We start from the raw sequence: 18,974 nt of genomic DNA on the forward strand, positions 1-18,974 counted from the left end.
GCTAAATTCAGGGACTAAAAGATACAATAACCCCAAAGATTCGACGAATAGGCATCCCCTTACATTGCCGTCGCTAGTAGGGACATGCCGGTTATGTACAACTTAAACCTTATTTAATATTTGGGCTTGGTCTGTCGAGTTTGAGGCAGTCTTCGTTAAAAATAATAAGATCTAGTTGATCTAATCTGCTAGTGCTAGGTTACCTTTTATTTTGATATATTAATTTCAGCAGCCATTGTTCTCTCTATTTTATAATATATGCTGTAAATCAAATCACCTACTTGAGGCAGTCCATGATATATATATTATAAAAGGTTGAAAGGGATCATCTATAATCGAATTCGTGACAATTTACAATACACTAAATGCTTGTGTTTTACAACGAAATAAAACGGTATATAAGCGGGACAGATGCATGATTTTATGGTGTCACGAGACTACTCTACAGGACCATCTTTCTCATATGCAGTTGTTCTTAGAAGTCAAAACGTCAGGCAAGAACATGCATGCACTACTTGTACTCATACAGCTCGGACTGACCATCAAAACTTGGATCCCACCACTGGTGAATGCCATGAGCTCGTTTGAAATCCGGAGACTTGCTCAAATTTATAGTGAGATTGGCAGACAGAATCAGATGCAGAGGTTCAGAATCGCTTTTCAATAAGGAATTCAGTGTTGCAATCCTCTCGATTTTTCCGGCCTGAATCTCCTCCATCTTCTTCCTGTGTTTGAAATAACCGATATAGCCGGAGCATATGGGATCTGCAGGGTTCACAAACAGGTATGGTACCCATTTACAGAGTAACGTAAATGGACCATCTGGTTGAAGACTCCGATGGTGACCCTTTGCAGCTGCGAGTCCAGCTTTAACTAAGCTGGTCGTAATGCGAATCCCATCCTTCAGCTTTCCGTCCTTGATTATTTGATTATTTGTATCGAGGCAGAGAATGGTGGATTGAAGAGGTAAGCTTCAACACTGTAGCCCATCTTAGTCACATTCTTCCCAACAAGCAATGAAATAGCTGATCCAAGCGAATGGCCAGCTAACCAAATACGTGAAGTACCTGCAACATCGATTATACTCTGCACAGCCTGCATTGCGAGATGATAACGAGAGCTTTCATGAAGCCTGTTTCGAACACACTGGATATCCAACTTGAGATCACGAGACATAGTGTCAGACTTATTGATGGTACCCCGAAATGCAATAACATAATCCGGAGCATTTTGGGCTGAATAGTTGCACTTGGATGTAAAAGGCTTGAGTTCGTAAATGGCACCAAAAATGGAGTTATCAACATCATCTACAAGAGGACGGATCAATTGGAAATCGAAGGAATCCCACCAAGGCGGTGCAAGAGCTTGGGAATCTTGGCGATTCTGCTGACGATCATGCTCTAGAATATACACTCCCTGGACCAAGCTTGCAGCAACAGATCTTCGGTGATTAAAGTTATTCCTACCAAAAGTAACACAAAAGGACATCTCAGATATACTATAAAATGCCATGAATTCGATAATGAATCTACCAAGAAAACCTTCTCCCAATGGTATAATGTTTATTCATAGCTACAAGCAATTTACCAGTCAACAGCAGTGAGATGTGTAGGTCCCGAGAGGCAGAAAACTTGTCTTTCAGATGCTGGTTTCTCTTGCCTTTTCACTTTATTCTCTTCCATAAATCCTCAAACAAGGGTCATGAATTGGTCTCCATTGAAGTAAAAGAATATTCCCATGGTTAATTCAGTAATCAAGACGATTAAAGTATCATGAAAAAAAAAACTTCCTAATTCTTCTTCTTCTCCAAATTCTTTTCTTTTCCCCAAAAAACGAAATACCCAATCTTGAATCGTGATTTCCTTTGGTATGTTTATGAAAACCCAATATTTATTTCCTTTTTCTGGGAAAAATCAAAGGGAATCCAAGAAAGAACAAGAACATAGAAAAGACCCACAATTGGAAAATGGAAATCGTTGAACTTCCAAGACTGATGATTCATGTTCAATTGCATTAAAGCACTAAAGTACACAGAGAGAGAATGAATTTAAGAAATTGAACGGATATCAATTTACCTCAATGCAAATCAGGGAAGAAATCCAAATTCACCCATTTCTCCTAAGAAATAGAGAGAGCTGACACGCGCTTCCTCGAAGTTTCCAATGTACAAATTGCCAAACTTCCCTTTTCATTTCCCGTTTATTATTGTAATAAATGCAGAATCTAAGAGCTGAAATAGAAATGGCAACAATATTCCAAGAGAAAGTTGCACCTAAATTAACAATTGAATTAAATTATAAAATATTTTGATCTAATTTTGAAAATCAAAACTACCCCATTCGATATAATTTCAAAGTTTCCGTTTAGTTTAAAGAATAAAGGTTGTTTTATTTTTATTTATTTAGAAAATAAAAAATATCTAAGAAATTAATTTTATTGTAAAACTAGAAAATGAAACGAAAAGAAGTTAAAATTTAAAATATAAAATAAAAAGATTTTAATATATTTATTAAAATATTTAAAAAATATAAAAAATAAAATAATAAATTTAATTTTTAACTCATTTTACACTGTTTAAATCATATTAAGAATTTTGTTTTAATGGTATTTTATTATTTATTATTATAATAACATTATTCTAATAAGTATATTTTAATTATATTATTATTTGAGAAATAAATAGATTTATTATATTATTTTAGCAACTGAATATAACTTCCAAGGAGAAGTTGACATGTTCAAAGCTTGAAAAAATTATTAGATGTATTCGGTTAATTACGTCATTTGTAATCCCAAACATTAAAATCCTTCATTCTTATTTTTTAATTAATTTTCACTTTTTTTTACATGTAAATAAAGAAGAAATGATTATTTGGAACTTACTTTAAGATTAATAAATTTCAAGTTATAAATATACGTATCTATTCTAAAAAAATATATCTATATTATCGTTGGCAGCTCTGCTGTTGTTATACTGAAGATCGAACGGAAACCTATTTAGATACAGGAATAAGAGGGATCGAACGGAAATATTTTTAGATACAGGAACAAGAGGGATTTGGGAATGAAAATGAAGGTGGAAAATAAAGGTGTTCGTTTATGCATAGCTTTTAACACCAAGCAACACGACTAACCTTTGCCAACATGTACAGGCTTCATGGTTAATGTTTATAAAGGTTCGAATCATCTGACAAGTCCAAGAGGTAATCGCTGTTTTCCCAAATGAAGTTGCCAGGTCCAATGAGCACAAGGGTTTGGGAATTTTATGTGATGCTGCAAAAAAATTATATATAAACTATCAAGAACAGTCCCTCTTCATTTTCATCAGGTGTTGATGTCTCCCGTTGCCTAAGCTTTCTGTATTTTTTTCAATGAAAATATGATTGATTTAGTTTAATCATTATTCTTTGCTACCATAATTCACTTTTGGATAACACTGAACAATTCCAATTCCATACAAGATCAAAATAGCCACACAATCAATCAACTTTCTACAATGTTCAAAGAAAACGTAAGAACCTGAGATGTTTGTCTCGACATAATGACAATCAACCCCTTCACAAAAACTTGTCTCTGTCACACCCTGAAGTAGTTGGGGCAAATTTTTTTAAGGGACCAAATTGTATGATTCTCAAAATTTTATGGAAATTTTTGAAATTCTTGAAAGTTCAAGGACCCAAGCTTGAGATTGTCCCTCCCTTTTAGTTAAAAAAATTAAAAAAAATTTGTTTAGTGGGATTGAACTCGTGACCTTCTACACTAATGGAGTCTATGTCTCAAAATGGCATATTTTGAGTTTTTCGACGACTTGAACCCGTTTTGAGGTCATTTTCATTAAATTGGAACTCAGTAAGCTATTTTTCAGCTTTTTACCTTCTAGCTCGATCCGTTTTTCACAATTAGGTTCCGTTTCTAATGTAATTCATTTTGCTATGTACCCGAGATATTGTTGGACGTCAAATTCAGGTTCGAGAATGATTGAATGAAAATTTAAATGGTTGACCGATGTGGCTTGAAAATTGAGGTAATACATTATTACCTTTTGCATGCTTTATGGACCATGTTGGTATTAGTTAATGCATGGATAAAAACGTTTGGTCATGTGTGTAGTTAATATTTCTAACCTCAACCTGAATGGGGTAAAAAGTAAGTAAATTGAATAAGACTCAGATTACTTGTAGAAGAAACTAGAAGGTTGATAAGAAATTGTTGGGATTTACGGTGAAGCTCAATCGATCAACCGATTAATTTGCCAAGAGGGGTTGAAGTGGATTTGAGTTTAGGGAGTAAGGAGATTAAAAAGATAGACAATTGTCTCAATGATTTATAGTGGTTCGACTTCTCAACCAAGTCTACATCTATAACCTTAGCTCCTCACTAAGGATTTTCTAACAAACTTACTAATTTGTTCTTTCTTTTTATAGGATCAATAGATAACCTTCACAACTCCCTAGCTTTTCACAAGCTAAGCTAGAACCAATCTCCTTTACACAATGTAACACCCATAGCCTATAAATATCTAATAATACGAGCCATAGATGTCACCTCAAACTCACTAATGTTCACTATTCACTTTTGCTTAAAATTATGTTTCTTTTAAAACATTCCTATTTTCAACTTTTAAATCTATTTATATCTACTTGAACTTTCGTACCAATTTATTTAAAACATAATTTATGCATACCAAATACTGATAAACGAAACTAGTCAAATTAAACAGTCATACTTTACTATTTTTGACCATTTAGTCAAAACTGATAAAGCAGACTGATAACATAAATATACATGTCACTACTAGTCAAAAGAAACATCAACGTTGTCTTACTGATACTGGTATTATAGATGATATGCACATGATGCTTGGGAGGCTCCTCACAAAACATCTGTATCTCAATCAGACCATACGCATGAAAATCATCACGCGTTAAGTATAACTTAGTGAGACAATAATATTAAAGGTGAGTGTAGAAGCTCAATTTGTTTGGGGTTTTTTTATTCGAGTTTCAATTGGTATTTTTATATTTGTTAATTAAATAAATTGTTAGGGTGTGTCTATATGTTATACATATTATTATATAGAGTATAAATAAATAAATAATATTAAATATATATATATATCGATTGGGGTTTAACAAAATCTAATTAAATATTTTATTTTATTTCTTTTTTTTATAGGCCAAGATCAATTACAAACAACCCCTTTACTTAGCTCAAATAATTGCCTAAATCGGAGCAAACCTGAATCCATGATAAGCTCGAACCACATCAAACCCAGCAGATTAACTCGAGAGAAACCCAAAACCCATTAGGGTTTCTATCGATCCTATCCAGCGTCGGTTAGAAAGGGCCAACTGTCCCATTTTTTGCTCAAAACACATGGATTGTACCTGCAACAAACAAGAATCATAACAGATCTTTTGGCCACACAATGATTTTTAGCAAGGCAAACAGAAAGAAGAGAGAAGATATATACGAGCAACAAAACAGTTAAGGGGGATGAATTCATCACAACAGAAAAGGGGACACTAATAATCAACAAAGGTTTTTTTTTCTTTTCTTATCTTGATCATTCGAAAGCAGCAAAGGATGAGGGGGCACCATTAGAAAATGAGGAGATATAGAGAGTATTCAGCAACAAAAAACAAAAGGAAAAATCCAGAGAGAGCATTTGTAACAGCATACTCAGCCTTCATTGAAGAAAAACATAACCATTGTAATAGTTGGTCCTCATACAAAAATAGAATACAAAACATAGTTTTTTGAAGGTATATATCGTTTTCTTTGTTTCTTTTATTTGAACCAAAATCAACAATAGAACCATATTTTCATTAGGTGTTTAACATTTTCATATTTCAGTAAGCAACCACATACGAAAATCATAAATATTAAATAAGGAGATTTTGAGATAAAAAAAATCTTTTTATTCCTTTACAATAGCCATTTTTGTATTTTGAAGCAAAACATAGAAAAATAGGTTTTTTACTTGAAGAGTTTAATCTTCTTGACGAGGTCTCTTCGACTCATTCCCATGTCAATGGAGGACATGTTGGTGAGAGAATGGGTCTTGAGATGCCACTAGAGTCATAGGGAGAGTAGTAATTGAGTTAGGTTGGAAAAATTTAGGGGGCCTGTTCGGTTGTTTAGCCTAGGTTTAGTTTTGACGATCATTGAGATGGTGGCAGATGTGGTGGGAGGTCGAACGTTGATGATGATGGGTTTCTTAGAGTCTCAGTCGTGCATAGGAAATATAGTGAGGGTGGTTAGAAGAAAATGAGGATTCGGGTTTGTTTAGGTTAATCGGCCACCGCTGGTGGTGGCCGAAAAGTGAAAAGGCTACTGATTTACGACGATGTGAATGGTTTAATGGTGGTCAGAGGTTTTGATTTGGTTTGAAGCTTATTAGGGTTCATCTAATTAGAGTTGATGTAGGTTACGGTTGAATGAAGAGTAGCCAACGATGTTTGGTGGCCAGCCATCAGCGATGGAGCCTCTGGTGAGTTTCGACCGAGGGTTTCGGTTGTAAAAAGAAGTAGATGGGGAATAGAGAACAGGGTTAAGTGACTGTGTTTGTTGAGAAGAGTTATTAGGTTTAGATTAGGGTTTTTTAGTTAGGTTATATATTAAAATCTTTGGGTAATTTAGGGTTTAGGTAAATTAGCTTTAGGTCCTCCATATTTATGCATATTTTTATAAAACAATCCCTTATTTGTTTAAACTTTCTGATTTGTTTCAAATGTCCAAGCACCATTTAAGTTGTTTTCCATATTATTTTAACTTAAACTAAATAGGAGAGATTGCATATATGACCTTAGTTTATGCATATTTTCATATTTAGGTCATTGGATTATTTCTGATTTTGTAGATTTAATTTTACATTTAATTGAATTTAGTCATTATTTTAAGGTTAGTATGTTTAGCTTAATTTAGTCCCCATACTAGGTTGCTAATTATATATAAGTCTTTTAATCATTTTATTTATTTGTTAATTCTATGTTTTTTGTGCATTTTGGTGCTTTGTTTGATATTTAATTTTAGGCCATTATTTTTAGATTTCCTTTAATTTAATTTTTAAATATTTTAGTATAAATTGAACACTTAGGTAGATTACTTTTGATTTTAATCCTTAACTTTTTGAACTTTTTCATCTGAACCATTAGATTTAGATTTCAAATATTTTTGCCCTAATTTAGATTACTTCTTTTAGATTAAGTCCTTAATTTTAAATTTATTTTAATTTAGTCCATTGTTAGGATTGTTTTCTTTAATTAGTCATGTATATTTATTTTGCACTTTGATAAATTCATGTATGTACAAGTATGAGAATGATTTATTTATGTTATGCATGACATTATTTTTTTGCACAATTTGTATGTTATCTTCATGTGGATAACTCGACTTAATTACATAATTGAATTAAGGGTAATACCCTTTTAATTTAAAATTGTTTTGAGGGGCTTTTCTTAACTTATTATAGAACTGCTTTCAATGATTTTAATTTGAAAATGTATCCCAACAGTGAAAACTAAAAAATGATTCCACATTTGAAATTTGGGAACGAAAGAAAAAGAAATATTTAGTTATTTAAATTCTTCAAGAAAAGATTGTTAGAACTTATCTAAGGTCTGGTCTCGATGTTTTTAAATAATCAAATATTCTTATTTCTAAAAAGGATTGGTAATTTTAATTTAATCAATTTTGGTCATTTGAATATTATAATGGAATTATATTATTTATTTATTTTGATTGGAGTAAGAATTGATTGCCTCAAGGTATGAGGGGTTTGTTTCTTCTCGATATGAAATAAATTAAATATTATTAGGTTTCATTTTAAAATTCACATTTTGTTGTTTCATGGTATCATAAATTAAATTAAATTTGAATTTATGAATTTAATTGCAAAGACATTAATTAATCGACTAGGTACCGATTTAGGGCATTGTGGGGTGGTAATTCTTCCCCAAACTCGAATTGTGGTAACCAGACCATAAATTTGTAGTTTTAATTAAAATTAAATTTTTTATTTAAAATGGCAAAAAGTTTTTGGGTGCCCAATCACACCCTAATCAAAGATTGGTGGCGACTCCTCGAACCATATATATTTTTATCGTAAAGGAAATACCAATTTTTTTGAAACGAGAGGTTTTTTAATTACATTTAATTTTTAATTTAAAATTAATCAAGAGAGAGATAATTAAAAATGGTGTGATTTTTAAAATATCACTTAAGAAAAAATCATTTCGACAACTTGGCGACTCTGCTGGGGACTTTTTTTTAGAGAGTCAGACCGATAGTCGATCAATTAATTGTCTTAGCAAATTAAAGTTATAATTCCGTTCTAATTTGGTTTTTGATCCATTGTTTGGTTTTAAATAAGTTTTGTTTACATTTTGATTTGTAATTTGATTAACCACTAAATAGTTGTACTGACCTGTTTACTAATGTTTTCAGATTAATTGTGTTTTAAAAGGAATTGAGAATTGGTTTTTGTGTTTGTCTGATTATGTGTTTTCGGTTTTCCTCACACACTACACAGTTGCATTATCATAACATGAGCTAAAACCCCGCTTTATCCTATTTAAGTAGGAGTGAGAAACTACTCCCTGTGTGGTTTTCACATCCGAATGGGATAGTAAATCGCTCATAGAGCTTACGCCTTATGGTCCTCGTGATGGTATTCACCTCCGTACGGATATAAGGAGGTGTGTTCTCTCGAATTGAACTCGATCCCCAAAAGCCTATGATAGCCCAAGATTAAGGGTTCGACAGCCTTAGGGGGGCACCGACAAGGACAATTCGAGAACCTATTACTCTATAGATGAACCCAACATATAGTGAACTTAGAACCTGAACTTAGTTAGAGCCTAACCCGAACCTTAAGAGTCCCATGAAGAGGGTACACAAGGAAAAGCTTTTTGAGTAGTTTATTTTTACTTTTCAAATAAATGTATGCGAACTAGAAATCATGCGATTAGGTTTACTTTTCTCGAATAAGCATGCGAACTAGATAGCATGAGGTTAGGTTTTCATGTTCAAACAAAGCATGAGGGTAGATATCATGTTTGGATAGGATCCGATAAAGCATGATTGGGTAGCCAACATGTGAGGGTAGGATTTATTATCAAATTATTATCCCTGATTAATTTTTTATGTCTACTAACTGATTTTCTTTTGTCTTTTCTTTATTTCATTTTTGCATTATCCATTTTATGGTGTTTATTCGTGATCGATGTTCATATAAAAGGCTAGTAATATGGAATGAAAAGTTCAAAAAGAGGTTGAAGAAAATCCAGATGTTCTGAGATTGTCTGAACAGTCCCAGCTGACTAATGGAGATAGTTTGATGCCAGGATACGTGTCAGAGTTGTTTGGTTACACCCATATCAATGTACGTCAGAATGATCTGAGCGAGCTAAAAGAAATTTGGGGAAGATGGGAAGCAATCGATAAGCAGTTGTTTTATCAGTTATATGGTGATATTTCCTATCTCTTAGATGTTCCAATTAACCGAAACTTGTTTAGATCCCTTACACAGTTCTGGAATCCCGCTTATAACTGTTTTACTTTTGGAAGAGTGGATCTGAAACCTACCATAGAGGAGTATCAAGCTTTGATCCATTGTCAGAAGTCCCAAATGGAAAAAATATACACTAAATTGCCAATCATTCCTTCATTCAAAAAGAAATTACTCCTGATGACTGGAATGAGTGAAGAATGGATTGTTAGAAACATTAAGAGGAAATGAGACTGTGACTGCATCTCTTGGACTGCTCTGAAAGATGTAATTGATCGTCATCCAGACAAGAGGAAGAAGCTTAACTTGTTTGCCTTAGGGATTTATGGGCTTGTTATTTTTTCGAAGGTGCTGGGGTATGTAGACGTATTATTTGTAGACTTGTTTAAGAGATTAAACAAGCATGTGGATCCTGTTCCAGTCATTCTAGCCAAGTTGTTTTGTTCTTTGAGTTCTTGTAGATGTGAAGGAGAATGGCATTTTATAGGATGTGCAACCCTGCTATTAGTATGGATTCTTAATTATTTCAAGCACGTTGAAAGGGCACTAGGATGGGTGATTTTGGACAGGTTTTCACCTTTGAAGGATTTCCTTTCCTAAGAATGGCCTGGTGGTTTCACTGAAGAGAAATGGATGGTTATCTTCAAGGATATTAAGGATGGTGACATATTGTGGTGGGCTTCGTGGAAAGTCTCTTCAGATATACTTTACAGATGTGGAGATCGAGACTGGGTTCATTTGCCAGGTATCTAGGGTTCTGTAGGGTATCCACCTATGCTAGTTTCTAGACAGTATGGGTCAAGGTAATTCATTCCAGTAATATGGGACTTCTCAGGGTCAGAGTTTGCATTCAAAGGAGAACAATATAAGGGTAAAGGCCAGGGGGTTGCTGAGGCATGAAAACAGACTCGTCGTGTGAATTTGTTTACCTATGATCTCAAGTTATCTAAGGAGTACGAACAGTGGAGAAGCAACCGAGTAAATGACAACATTTCAATGGTAAATCCTAAAAATATTCAGCCTATGGAAGAACATTTAAGAATAGCGCCATCTCCATTAAAGCTAGCTAAGCGTGACTTCGAGGCAGAAAGGAAACAATGGAGAGTGACCTTGAAAAAGTTAGAGGATGAAGTATATCAAAAAGAGCTGGAGATTGATATTCAAAAGGGTCGAGCTGATCAAATCGAAAAAGTGAAGAAGCAACTTCGACTAGACTTTGACGATCTTCATCTATTTTACCAGTGAATGGTGAAAGTTTAGACAACTTCAAGTTTAAGTAAATCACCTGTTGAACGGAGACAAGAAGTGGCGAGCCTGAAGAGAGAAGCCAGAGAGAGAAAAGAAGAGCTCAAGTAAAGTAGGAATCAAGTCAAGATTCTATCGAAAGAAAATAGTTCTTTAAAGCAACGATTACAAGAGAATCAAACTCAAAATGAGAAGTTGAAAGGGAAGATTTTGAGTTTAGAGGCTGCATTACGATGATACTGAAGCCGAGAAAGTAGTTCATGCAGTTGAGAAGTGGAAACTTTGAAAAAATGAGTGAACGAGCATGAGGCTATGATTCAAGATTTTCAGAGGCGTGCAAATGAGCTTCCGGTAGTTCCTTACTAGGGGTTATACAGTGGCGTTACCGTTGGAAGCAAGCTCAGTTGAAAGTTAAACAAAGAGATGACCTCATCGCTAGTTACTTAAAGCATGCTCAAGGAATAACTCAATATTTGTTCAACTTGTCTCATGATGCTGCTGCTGTAAGTGAATAACTGAAGCCCGAGATAGAAGAAGCCCAGAGTATTTTGGAACCGCTGGCACAATAGCAGAAATAGTACATATCTCTCTGTGATATGTTTCAACCTAGTAGTTGAACGTCGTTTTTAATATAAAAAGTTGTTCTAAGGAGTCATTCCAAGATTAACACCCTTCATTTTGCATACACATTTTTATTTTTCGCAATGCATATGCATTTCTGCATCACATTTTTATTCATTCATAGTCACTTATTTCATATTCATCAATAAAATACTGGAAACTTCCAAGCACCCATAAAACACCAAGAAGAAAGCGATGGATGAAAAAATAACCCAAATTGAGAGAACTCAGCTAGGGATACAAAAAAATATGAGAAAGATGCCAGAAGTTATGCTGAATGCTCAGAAAGAGATGTTTGCCAAGTCGCTAGTCTGATTGAAGGAAGGAATCCTATGCATGGAAAGAGCCCTGTGCCTGAAACTATAACTAAGCGACCACTCTACCCACCTGGGTTCACCTTGGTTCAATCCCAGGTTATTCAAGAAATAACTATTCACACTGGAAAGATACACATCAATCCAATTGGTGACTCTGTAAATTTATATCCCATATCTAGTTCACACCAGGAAGAACATCAACATCACCAAGTTCCAGATCTTGATGAAGAAGTTAGGTTGAAGTAGAACAAAAAAATGGAAACGACGGAGCAATCTCATGAGGAATCACAAGATCAGTTGCAAGAGCAGTTGACCAGGTTAAACAAAGATAAGAGGAATGAATGATCGGGTTCTCTGCAAGGTGTTTCGAACCAAATAATCCAAATGTTGACAACCAAGGTTGCTGATAGAGAGGAAATTGCTGATAAATGATACCAATCTCATCAGACTAATGCGTCAAGAATGATAACCTACCCAGGAGCATCCCACTCAAATCTAGGGAATAGCCTAATCAATTATGAGTAATTTGAAGATAAATACAAATGGTTGGAAGAAGCAATTAGAGATATGAAAAATGTTAAAGCATCTCAAAAGGAGCTAGAAGCTAGAGAACTTAGCTTAGTCCCTGATTTGGACATCCCACATGAATTTAGGATGCATAATTTTGAGAAATATGATGGCACTAGTTATCGCCCAATTCATCTAAAGATGTTTTATTGAAAGATGGAATGTTACTTAAATGATGATAATCTGTTCATTCATTACTTCCATGATAGTCTTGTTGGGCCAGCTGTAGTATGGTATAATCATTTGAACAAAGAGCAGATTAAGAGATGGGTCGATCTAGCTGATGCTTTTTTGGGGCAATATCGATATGTCAAAGGCTTAACCCCAAAACATTAAAACCTTCAAAAATAAGGATGAAAGCTACTAAAAGCTTTAAAGAATATGCCATAAGATGGAGAGGAGTGGCAGCACAATTTTAGTCTCCATTGTTAGAATAATAAATATCATATATGTTTCATGATTCTCCTCTAGATCATTTCTTTGAGTTAATGCTGGAAAATTCGACGAATGACTTCAAGGATCTTATGACAGCTGGGGAGTTAATTAAAAATGAAATCAACAAAGGAAATTTGAAAGTCACTTCCAAAAGCCTAACCGATCAAAAGGAAAAAGCTGATGATGTGAAAGATAGTCGCGTCCAGAGCTTCCATACTCGTAAAAGAAAAAGAACAACTGGTTGCTCGAGCCTTCAAAAGAAAGTCCCACGATCTAAAAATACTTTGAAGGTGTTCCAAACTTCTATCTCAGATTTATACCCCCATTTGATTAAAGATCAATACCTCGCACTGAGGACAATGAAAGTGCAACCAAACCCTTCTACCCACAGCTACGATCAAGATAGTGTCTGCGATTTCCACTTGGGTGCATTGGGGCATTCTATGGGGAATTGTAGGCCGCTGTTAAAGGAGATAGAGATGCTTGTGGAAAATGGGACGGTGACACAAGAATTGGTGGAACAGTGGATGACGAGAACAATTGAGGCATCAAAACATAACATGTAGCATCCGTTTGAGTTAAGTTCCACTGCATTAGATGAGTAATGGGGCATACTAATTAGGAATAGATCATTTCATTCCATCATGAAGTTTTATTCTATTTGTAACATCTTGTTTGAATTTGCTTTTCATCATTTCTCAGTTTTTTTTAAAGGATATTTAAATGAATTTATGCTACTTTAAAGATGGTGAACATTGAATCAAATTTGCAACTTGAAATTCTTTGAATATCAACTGAATTAAAAACTCTGTAAATGATCGGAGTTATAGATCTTTGACAAAGTGACAAGATTGAAAACTGATAAAATAAGGACCTTGGACTTTACCCCAGAAGATACAATCGAACCCCATACCCTTTCTCTTGTAGGGACCAGTATAGCCTTCTCCTCTTATAAGGGAATGGACAAAAGACTTGGTATTCAAATATGCCTAGGAGCGGACAACGTGGGGCATCTTTTGTGTATGATATTACAAAATTGAATAGACCATACTTTTGTTGATGGCATTCAAAGATGATTATGATCTTTACAGATGGAATAGTCGAGTAGATGAATCTAGTTTAGGTCAGTTGCTTAGAAATTAAACTCTAAAGATGAGATTTTCTTGACTTTCAACAACACCTAGACTATAGTAGGTTCTTCCTGACAAGCTTAAGAAATTGAATCCATATACCCAGAATGTAATTGTATATGTATACAATAAATCTTGAGTTATCCCTCCAGAGCAATTGGTTAAACGCATCGGCTTTATGGATAAGATTCAGCTAGCCTGATAAAGGGGTTTATAATATATATATATATATATATATATATATATATATATATATATATATATATATATATATATATATATATATATGCAATAAAGCTAAATTCAGCTAGCCAAACAATGAAAAATTAAATCAAATTTATCTAAATAAGGAGTTTCGATAAACATGGACTAAGGGAGTTAGGGAACACCTGTTATAGTCAATTTTGCACGAGCACTCAGGAATTTCTTTTTTAGACCGATATTTATGCACTACCTTTGTTAGAGGAGTCTACAAAGCTTAAACAAATAGAAGATTTTAGGGAACTGAAATAGAAGTGTTTTAGAAAGTTTAGTAATTGATTATGATTGTTGCGTCATTTTGTCCGTATTCGATTAAAATACCAAGAAAAGAAAGAGGGGCATATCACAATGTTCACAAGGTCCGAGAAAGAAATGACATTTTGGTGGTCGAAACCTTAGAAAATAAAAAGGCAATCCATTAATTTTGAAACTTGTCAAAGAGCTATAACTCTAAAATATTAAAGATCTATTGATTCTTTTGATATTCTATGAACTCATGTTTATGATTTGATTTGATTGTGAGCCTGAATTAAGGGGAAATATTTTATAAAATTCTTTTATTTTTTGATTCCTTAAATAAGAGAAAGGAGAAAAATATTTTCAAACAGGACAATCTCAAATGTGAAAGGTCCTTGAAGCTGGTGAGGCTCATTTTGCCTCTATTGAAGAAAGAATAAACGATGCCAAAATAATGAAGCATTCCACAATCCTAAAAGAAAATGGTCCGAGAGATCAGAAGGATTGGAGAATAGAACTTGTAACATTTCCTTGTGATGATGTCAGTAAACTGTCAAGAAGAAGATGATCGTATTATCTGAAATGGACATATATCCCAGTGTATAGCAAAAATGCAAGTGTGCTACCAGTCAAGAATAAGATGATTGCCTTCATTCGGAAGGGGTGCATATCCCAACTCATATAAAAAATGTAAGGCATTTTTGTTAAAAGAATTGATCATTTCTTAAGTGTTTGTGGAAACACGAAGAGAAGCCCTCAAGTTACTCGAAAACACTATTTAGTAACACCAGATTGAGAACATTCAAGATTAAGAGATTTGGGTATGAAGAGAGCCACGAGTACCTACATGGGGCATTACCAAAACCAGACCATGCGGGGATCATAAGATCCAAATCAAAAACACATTGAGAGTGAACCTTACAACTTGAAATGTTGGGACATTTTGAAGGCCTATACTAGTATAAAATAATGTTGAGTCACTATTGAAGGCCTGTTTCAGCTAGAAGTATTAATGTGAAGAATTTTTGAAAGCCCATATCATCATGTGGAAAGATCATTAAATTGAACAAATAGTTCCAATGAGATACAAAGGTATGAAGAATGAAAATAGTGAAACAGTGACAGTGGAGTTTACCATATATGATCATTTTGTTCATCATACAATTGCATTATTCTGGTGATTTCACATGCATTAATATTGGCGAGCCAAAACATCCCTATTTAATTTCCAGTGAGTTTTGGTATCCTTGTAATACCATAAAAAGCTCTAAACACTATGCAAAGAGCTTCTCTGGTTGAAAGATATGGGCAGAAGCCACATGAAAATATGAATATGTTGTCAAATGTTTTACAAACCAGTAAATAGGGTGCTGAATCAATGTTACGATCATGTGTTGTTTCCATTACCAAAGATGAAGGTTTGTCTTCTACAACCCCAAGGTTAAAAATGATAAATGGTGAAGATTTCTTTCCATGGAAGGGGCGATGGAATTTTAATAGCAAGAAACTAGTGGAACCAACTAAGGTTGAATGATAGACTGTTGTTAAACCTCTTGACATGATATGGTATAAACAAGCCTTATTTGATATCTGATTAGATGTGGCAACATGAAAAATTAGGATAGATCCTCCTTGTGATGTATTTCAGGAGTCAAATCATAATAGACGCTGCTCTCCCAATGATCTTTACGGAGTTTGGCATATTCATATACATAGTCTCCAATAATGGAGCAACAAGGTCATATTTTCGACCATAGAAGAATTTGAGAGAGAAAACACTTTCTCCAAAAAAAAGAGAAAGAAAACAAAGACTACAAGATGATCGAGCAGATCTTCAGAAGGATACAAAGTTGCAAGCATAATTTGCTTCACTAATATCTAAAAAACCCTGGAAAGGAATGATCAAGTGGAAGAAGATCGAGTTCGCCACTTTGGAGTCAAATGAAGATTGAATCAACATTTATACATTTATAAGAACATCATTTACACAAAAGAAAATGCATTACATTTAATTGCATTTGCATTTAAACACATGGTTTTTATAGATCTTCAAGTAAAAAAAAAAGATTCATGATGTCAAAAGCCTGACAAGTTGAAAGAAAGAATTCAAACCTCAAACACAGGGAATCATGTTTAGAGAGGCAAAACCTGAAGAACAGAGAACTAACCCACAAAGGAAGCATTACTTTGAAGTGGGGCATGTTACCCAACCATTATGTCATTTTCAAAAAACGAGAAAGCGATTTCCAAAGTTTCTCATTTAATGTTTTTAATTTTTTTTTGAAAAGTAATAAAGCGATTTCCAAAGTTTCTTAGCCAATAAATTATTTCTAAAATCGATAAGTCATTCGGGCCATCAGTAAGCCTTTCGAGCATGACAATTAAATCTTTCAGGTCATCTATAAGTCTTTCAAGCAAGATGATAAGTCATTCGAGCCATCTATAAGACCTATGGGCATGATGTTTTAATATGATGAGAAAGTGACTTCCAAAGTTTCTCATTTAGTGTTGTCAGAAAATTATTTTTTTGAAAAGTAAGAATGCGATTTCCAAAGTTTCTTACTTAGTATGTCCTTCGGGCCATCAAGAAGTCTTCCTAGCATGATGATTAAATCCTTCGGGTCATCTTTCAGGCTTCTGAGTAAGATGATAAGTCCTTCGGGCCATCTTAAGCCTTCACGGAAGAGTAGTGAAGCAAATCAATCTTAAGCTTTCACGGAATAGTAGTGAAGCAAATCAATCTTAAGCCTTCACGGAAGAGTAGTGAAGCAAGCCATCAGTAAGTCTTCCGAGCATGATGATTAAATCCTTCGGGTCATATGTCAAGCTTTTGAGCAAGATTATAAGTCCTTCAGGCGATTTATAAGCCTTCACGGAAGAGTAGTGAAGCAAATCAATCTAAGCCTTTATGGAAGAGTAGTGAAGAAAATCAGATCGAGTTTTATTTCTCTGAATGAATAGTGGAGCAGAGACATCTTCCAAAGTTGATTTGTCTACCAGAAGAAGAGGCACAGATCGAGTTTTATCTCCCTAAATGAATAATGGAACAGAGACATCTTCCAAAGTTGATCTGTCTTCCTGAAGAAGAGGCACATGTCGAGTCTTATCTCCCAGAATGAATAGTGGAGCAGAGACGTCTTCCAAAGTTGATATGTCTACCCAAAGAAGATGCACATATCAAGTCTTATCTCCCTGAATGAATAGTGGAGCAAAGACGTCTTCCAAAGTTGATATGTCTACCCGAAAAAAAGGAACAAATCAAGTTTGATTTCCCTCGAATGAATGGTAGAGTAGACACGTCTTCCAACATTGATTTGTCTACCCAATAAAGAGGCACAAAGCAATTCTAGTTTCCTCTGAAGGAATGGTGGAACAGACACATATTTTAACATTGATTTGTTTACCCAAAAAAGAGGGACAGATCAAGTCTGATTTCTCATGAATTAATGGTGGAACAGACACGTCTTTCAAATTGATTTGTCTACCCGAAAAAGAGACATATTTCAAGTTTGATTTCCCCTGAAGTTGTAGCAGAGCGGATTAACCTTTCAAATTCCACATAGCCAGACAAATATGACCATTGTTTGATCTTTGCTCTATCCTCGTTGCACGAAAATGAGCAAAGAGGGGTAACTGTAGAAGCTCATTTTGTTCGAGGGTTTTTTATTCGAGTTTCAATTGGGTTTTTATATTGTTTAATTATATAAATTGTTAGGGTGTGTCTATATGTTATACGTATTATTATATATAGTATAAACAAATAAATAACATTATATATATATATATATATTGATTGGGCTTTAACAAAATCTAATTAAATATTTTATTTTATTTCTTTTTTACAGACTCAGATCAATTAAAAACAACCATTTACATAGCCCAAATAGCTTCCCAAATCGGAGCAAACCCGAATCTATGACAAGCCTGAACCATAGCAAGCCCAGTAGATTAACCTAAGAGAAACCTAAAACCCGTTAGGGTTTCTATCAATCCTACCCAGCGCCAGCCAAAAAGGGCCAGTTGTACCGTTTTTTGCTCAAAACACATGCATTGTACCTGCAACAAACAAGAATCATAACATATTTTTTGGCCACACAATGATTTCCAGCAAGGCAAACAGAAAGAAGAGAAAAGATATATACGGACAACAAAAATAATAAGGGGGAGGAATTTATCACAACATAAAAGGGGATACTCATTATCAACAAAGGGTTTTTTTTTCTTATATTGATCATTCGAAAGCAGTAAAGGATGAGGGGGCACCATTCGAAAATGAGGAGATATAGAGAGTATTCATCAACAAAAAATAAAAGGAAAAATCCAGAGAGCATTTGTAATAGCTTACTCAGCCTCCATTGAAGAAAAGCATAACCATTGTAATAGTTGATCCTCATACAAAAATAGAATACATAATAGAGTTTTTGAAGGTATATATTGTTTTCTTTATTTCTTTGTTTCTTTTATTTGAACTAAAATCAGCAGTAGAACCATCTTTTCATTAGGTGTTTAATATATTCATATTTCAGCAAGCAACCACATACAAAAATCATAAATATAAAATAAGGAGATTTTGAGATAAAAAAGCTTTTTATTTCTTTACAATAACCCTTTTTGTATTTTGAAACAAAACGTAGAAAGATAGGTTTTTTT

At 34.1% G+C, this 18,974-nt stretch overlaps 1 pseudogene; it reads right to left on the reverse strand.

Moving 5' to 3' along the window:
- Positions 1–425: 425 nt before the first annotated feature.
- On the reverse strand, positions 426–2,175 carry LOC120117462 (annotated as a pseudogene).
- Between the last annotated feature and the right edge of the window lie 16,799 nt (positions 2,176–18,974).

The sequence above is a fragment of the Hibiscus syriacus genome, unplaced genomic scaffold (assembly GCF_006381635.1).
Source record: "Hibiscus syriacus cultivar Baekdansim isolate YM2019G1 unplaced genomic scaffold, ASM638163v2 tig00000916_pilon, whole genome shotgun sequence".
Classification (NCBI taxonomy): Eukaryota; Viridiplantae; Streptophyta; class Magnoliopsida; order Malvales; family Malvaceae; genus Hibiscus; species Hibiscus syriacus.